The 6,582-nt window shown below is 30.8% G+C and overlaps 1 non-coding gene across 1 annotated transcript; it reads right to left on the bottom strand.

The window, feature by feature from the left end:
- Window positions 1-3,037: 3,037 nt before the first annotated feature.
- Window positions 3,038-3,109, bottom strand: TRNAK-UUU (transfer RNA lysine (anticodon UUU)). The gene has a single exon. It is a non-coding gene; the product is annotated as a tRNA-Lys (tRNA).
- Between the last annotated feature and the right edge of the window lie 3,473 nt (window positions 3,110-6,582).

Here is a 6,582-nt window from a genome sequence, read left to right as displayed (position 1 = left end):
GCATCAACTTCCAAGTAATAGTATTTATCAAGTTAGTTGAGTCACTAAGTGTTGCTTAATAAACGACACTAAGTTGAGTTATCTGATAGGACACAAACTTTCCTTTCAAGCATACTATTCGAATTTTTATTTATGCAAGTGAAATCTACAACAATAAGTTCACTCCTTAGGTTCCCCTTCCATATTGTTAGCTTGTTTGCTTCCTCCCTTTTTTCGTACCAGACTGGATGAATCTCACCTTGTTATTTTTCAAGATTTTTATGTGCCTTTCTTGCTAAAATTACAAGATAGAAGAGCGTCTCTAACATGTCTTTGTTTTACAAAGTTACTAGTTTTCTCCAGTTGATACTCGTGGCATCAACATTCATATTAGTTTGTTTTGCATGAAAAATTTTTACTGCATGAACTTCATAGTAATCATAATTAGTGTCAGATTTGTCTTGGTAAGAATTTGAATCAGATGTATCTATATCTTCTTCTAGCCTAGTTTTATTCCATTCACCACTGTGGATTAAGGAACTCCAATTTCCTTTTTGCCTCCTATCATAATTATGCATGTCAATGTTTCTTAGCACAATAGAGATAGAGTTGTTTCATATATTTGCAAATATTAAATGAATTGTGCTTGGTCGGGCAAACTGCATTATATTTTCATGTTTATACATATGGAAATGGTTGAAAATGTCTTTCCACCTGGTGACCAATCTCAATTGTGCACATAGGTAAAAATCTTTATGTGATCTTATTAACCTTATAGATGACATATTCAAATTTATTTATTGGATAAATTGAATGTGTAAAGCCTTTTATTTATTTTCGTTTCCAGGATAGATGGAGTTCAAGAATTGTTGGAGAAATAGTGATCACAACAGTTACATTAGAATGTAGGATAAGATGGATGTTGCAGCTCAAGTGCATTATGAGACTGTGGTAAGAAAGATAAGGAGAATATTATGGGCTTGGTTCTCAAGGAAACCACTATTATGGCCTTGGTCCTACTTCTGGTTCTGATAATGATCTCTCGAGCATGGTATTTGTTAGTTTTGTCTTTAAAACACTATCCTATTGGTTGAAGAACAATTATGAACGTTGATTCTTTAGCATTTATGTATTCTTGGATTGACTATTTAGTCTTTAAATTGCTATTTATATAAAATTAGATTGTTGTAATGCTTATTGAATATCACTTATTCTAATTTAGTACAATCTATATGGATTTTGAATAAATATATAATAATATAAAAGAAAAAAACGTGACACTTCTATAATAATTGTGTATAAATTGCGATTGAATATAGCTACAAAAATTCTGAAGCTAACAATTCTTTGTGACGAAATCAACAACCAAATTAGCGACAAATTTTGTATGAAATAGTTATGACAAAGGTCGTCGCTAAAGGTAGCGACGGAATTATATGTCGCTAATCCGTCGCTAGAGTTAGCGACAGGTAACAAATTTCGTCACTAAAGGCTTAGCTACGAGCATTTTAGTGACGGATGAGATTTTGTCGCTAATTCATCGCTAAAGCCCTTTAGCGACGGATTTGGGTGGTTTGGCAACGGATTTCGTTTGTCGCTAAAACCTGATTTTTTTGTAGTGTTTCATCTTAAATGTGAAAACATTTATAAACTTCTTTGGGAATACTTAGTTCCCTAATAACTTATGAGAAATGAACTTGACTCTATACTCTTTACTTAACTTGAAACTCTATGCTCTTTACTCAACTTGAAACTTGAGCCTTAAAATAAAGTAAAAACGTTCAACAAAGACTCTTGAAAACTTTGAAGACTTGCTTTGACTTACTTCTTAACTTCTAAGCTTGGCTATAACTTCACTTGACTTCTAACTTCACTTGACTTTGATCCCAACTCGCCTTGAATTGGATTATGGATTCAAGGTATATGATCACATGTTTATGGATGAGTTCGGGATGTCTAGATGTACCTTAGAGTGTTGAAAACAACTATAAAACATAGGTACATTACCAAGGAACATGTATGAAAAAGTGGGGAATGAATGGGAAAGGTTGGAGTCCTTGGCGCTCTGAGAGGCGCGGGGCGCCAGACCACAAAGCTCAGAAGGGGCCTGTTGGCGCTCTGCTAGGCACATCGCCCCAAAGGCTGGACTTCAGAGTCCCTTTTGGGGCGCGCTGGCTGGCGCGACGCCCCAACCATTTTCCCCGAAAACTCGACTTTTCTCCTTCATTTTTCTAACTCTAAACCTCCTTAACTTCAATGGATCCAGCCCCAAACACTTAGAATCATAAACCCCTCAACATACAATAGATTTCAACTCACAAACACAACCGGAAACATGTCCCAAATCAACAAGAAACTTCAACACAATCACAACCAACAACTTCAACAAACATAATCAATCCTTTCTCGGAATTAAAACGAGTGTGGCGTGTGGGGGAAAGAACCAACCCAACACTATGATCTCATATACCTTAATAGGGATCACCCCCGACGAAATCCACGACGATCTTGACGAATTCTTGCTTCTTCTTCTCTTTCTCCTCTTCACTCACAAACCCTCACTCTCACTCTTTTAAAAGGGGAAAAATTGATCTAAAAATCAATCTAAATCCCTAATATAACCAAAAGAAATGGTTAGGGAAAAGACCAAAATACCCTTACAAATTTGGGGCTGACTTCCCTGTGCCAACACCCAACTTCCAAAGGGCATAACTCACTCATACGAACTCGGAATCGCACAAACTCGGCGGCGTTGGAAAGTTCACTCCATGAGCTTTCCAAGCATAACTGCATCCTGAGCTAGGAATTATGACTGCTCAAAGTTGGCCAAAAACTACTTTCTTTTTTCCATACTTAACTAAAATTTCCAGATTTTAAATTCTTTCCAAAATTGCCGGATGTTACACTTAACCAAAGCAAAAAAAAATTAATAGAGAAAAATTCGCTTATTGAACCGAAATTTTAAAATTTGGTATTTGGTATCTACCAATTGCCAAATTACCAAACCTAAAGTTTGGGAAACCTCAACCGAAACAATAAAAATAAATAGAGAAAAATTCGCCGTCTGTGGGGATCGAACCCACGACCACGTGGTTAAAAGCCACGCGCTCTACCACTGAGCTAAGACGGCTTGGTTGTTAATTTCTACATTTCAATTAAGAACGTTTTACTGTCAATTTCAAGTAGCTCTCTTTTTATTTCTCATTGTGCCAACAAGAAGGAGAAATTATTAGGATTCCTAAATAATGTGAATTAGTGTCCATTTGGATTGACTTATTTTAGGTATTTTAAAGCTAAAATAATTTTTAATCAGTTTCGAAGTGTTTGGGTAAATTAAAAAATACTTATAACAAACTTATTTTTAAGCCAAAATAATAAAAATGAGTCAAAAGTATAAATTAAAATTTCTAACTTATGATTTTTACTTTATAAGTCATAAATAAAAAATCAATCCAAACAGACCCGTCTATTTTAATATCGAGTGACTAAAAAAAACATCCAATGATATTTATTCATTTTTTGTTAGGATTTTTTTGATCTCATACAGGCCTCAAATTTGTTGGACAAGCATATAAATTATTAACTTCCACTTAGGTAACATACTAGACTCAGTATTGGTCTATAGTCTTTATTTACCTTTTAATAGCCAATTCGATTTGACTGTCGAAAACTTATTTTTCTAATGACTCAAATTAAAATGTTTGACAGGATTATTCGTTGTACCTTTGCTAAAAACATTCAATGTATGATTGTGAGAGGATAAATTATATATGCAACATAGAAAAATTCTTGAAACCATATAAAAAAAGGCTTCTCATTAAAAACGTGTCACAAAATCAATAATGACTTATCAAATATGTAAAGCTAGATATGAGTATAAAAGAGATCATTTCACATGCATTCAAAAAGATTTATAGTCACGGCAACACCAGTATGTTTGGATGCAATAAGAAAAGTTAGAAATAAACTTCAACTAGATTTTAATTTTAACAAAAAAAAAAAGCACAATAGAATCATATACATTTCACTAAATTGTCCTAGATATATATGTACTTATAAAAAGATATATTAATTTATTATAATAACAACACCATATGTTTATATAGAAGTCTTTTGAAATATATTATCTTATCAAAATGAATGATTTTTCCATTGACCCATGTCAGGACCGGAGAAAATATTATATTAGAGAGATAATTAATTACCGAGTATTAATTTAGTAGATTTTACGGTATACAATAAAGTAATTAGTTTACAAAAAATATATCCATGTTTTATTTACATAAAAAAAAAAGTCAAAAATCATAGGAAGTATACACTAACTATAAAATATAGCTTACCAAAAGTCATAAGAAGCATACTGACTATACAATATAACTTATCTGTATATGGGCTATACATCGATTATACATTATGATACACTCAAAAAACTGAATATAGTTTAACTATACATGAAATGTAAATTGACTATACATAATATATAACGAACTACTCAATCTCAATCAATTCAAAATCACTTCTAAACAGACCGAAAAATCTAGATATGAAATCCTCTCGATGTTTTAAAGCTTTTGACATATAATTCATTTGAAACAATTCACATTTTTGATACGTCGAATTAAAGAATAAAAAAGAAATCCTCTCGATGTTTTAAAGCTTTTGACGTATAATTCATTTGAAACAATTCACATTTTTGATACGTCGAATTAAAGAATAAAAAAGACGATTGAAGCAGATGACTAGGGTTATGAACTTATAATCTGATGATCGAGTCGATTCCGTGATTATAAGTTCATTCCATACCGGACCATAAGAAGAATGAAGAAGATGAACAAGAAGGAGGAGGAGAAAGGAGGAAAAGAAAAGCCATTAATGACAAAATCGGAAGGTGAAGAAGATGAAGAACAAGATGGAGGAGGAAAAAAGATAGGAAAAAAAAGCCATTAATGACAAATTCCAAAGGAAGAAGAACACATTTGACCAATTTTAATAATTTTAAAAATTGGGCCAATTATTTAATAAAACAAAGGACTGAATGACCACTTTGCATAATTTGTCAATTTTTGAATATCACATTTCATTGGATTAGTGGGCTAAAGTTCAACTTCATTCGATTGAGGGGTTCCCAAAAAAGAGTGTTTCTTAGTAATGATGAAAAACAAGTTTGACGAGTAAAAAATAAAAGGGAAAAAAAAATTAAACTATACAATTTAAGAACTCAAATTAGAGCCCGTTTGGATTGGCTTAAAAAAAGTAACTTTTTAAAGTGCTGGACTTATTTTTAAAATAAGTAGTTACTCCCTCCGTCCACAATTGTTTGTCAGGGTAAGGTCATGCACATCCCTCAAGGAAAATTTAATACAAGGTGTAATTTGACTAATATAACCCTACTATATCAAGAATACCAAAAGTCCACATAACTTTAAAATTGAACTACACAATCATTAAGGGCAGAATTGGAAAAAAGTGACTAATTATTTCTCGATTGCTTAAATTGACAATTAATCTTGGACATCTATTTTTAGTATACCTGCCAAACAATTGTGGACGGAGGGAGTATGTGTTTGGATAAAAGTGCTGCAGTTGAAAAAAAAGTTGTTGATGTGTTTGGCAAATAAGTGTTGGTAAACACTTTTTTTTTATCAAAATTTCTGAAATACCCTTAAAGTTGTTAACATGATAAAAAGTTGATTAATTTAAGGTTTTTATACTTAAAAAAATAAAACAAAATTAATTTATATTTTACATCCATAAGTAATAATATTTTCCTATCATTCACATATTTCTTTATCGTCACAAATTATTTATAAGAGGAATATAAATTTATTATTTAAGTTAATTTTATATGCACAACTTATTGTAGATTTTAAAAATATATAATTTGAATAAATCAAAGGAAAGATTTAAGATTTATTTTAGTTACATTCATAAGTAATAATTGTATATCATTCATACATTTCTTTATCATCACAAATTATTTATAAGAGGAATATAAATTTATTATTTAAGTTAATTTTATATGTGCAACTTATTTTAGATTTTAAAAATATATAATTTGAATAGATCACTTGAAAGATTTAAGATTTATTGTAATTTCATTCCTAAGTAATAATAATTGTCTATCATTCACATACTTCTTTACTACCACAAATTACTTATAAGATGAATATAAATTCATATTTCAGAAATGATGATGATGATGATGTGATAATAATAATAATAATAATAATAATAATAATAATAATAATAATAATAATGAGATGTTAGGGTTAATTCAATATGGGCAATTTGGGAATTGTATAAAAGAATTAAGGGCAAAAAGGTAATATACTTGGTCAACATAAAAGAGTTTTTAAGTTTTTTTTTTTAAAAAAGCACCCCTCACCTACTCCCTTCGTCCCTATTTAGTTGTCCACTTTAGAAATGACACACAGATTAAGGCAACAATGATTAGCATAGTAAAGTTACAATTTTACCCTTATAGTACAATTTACAATCAATGTTGGAAAGTTCATAAGTTTATTTACTTTATTTATGACAACTTTATTTAAATAAGGGTATAATAGAAAAAAAATTGTTGTCCTTTCTTGATTTGTCAAAATG

This window comes from Solanum stenotomum, chromosome 12 (assembly GCF_019186545.1).
Source record: "Solanum stenotomum isolate F172 chromosome 12, ASM1918654v1, whole genome shotgun sequence".
Lineage (NCBI taxonomy): Eukaryota > Viridiplantae > Streptophyta > Magnoliopsida > Solanales > Solanaceae > Solanum > Solanum stenotomum.
This window is presented reverse-complemented; position numbering and strand designations above follow the sequence as displayed.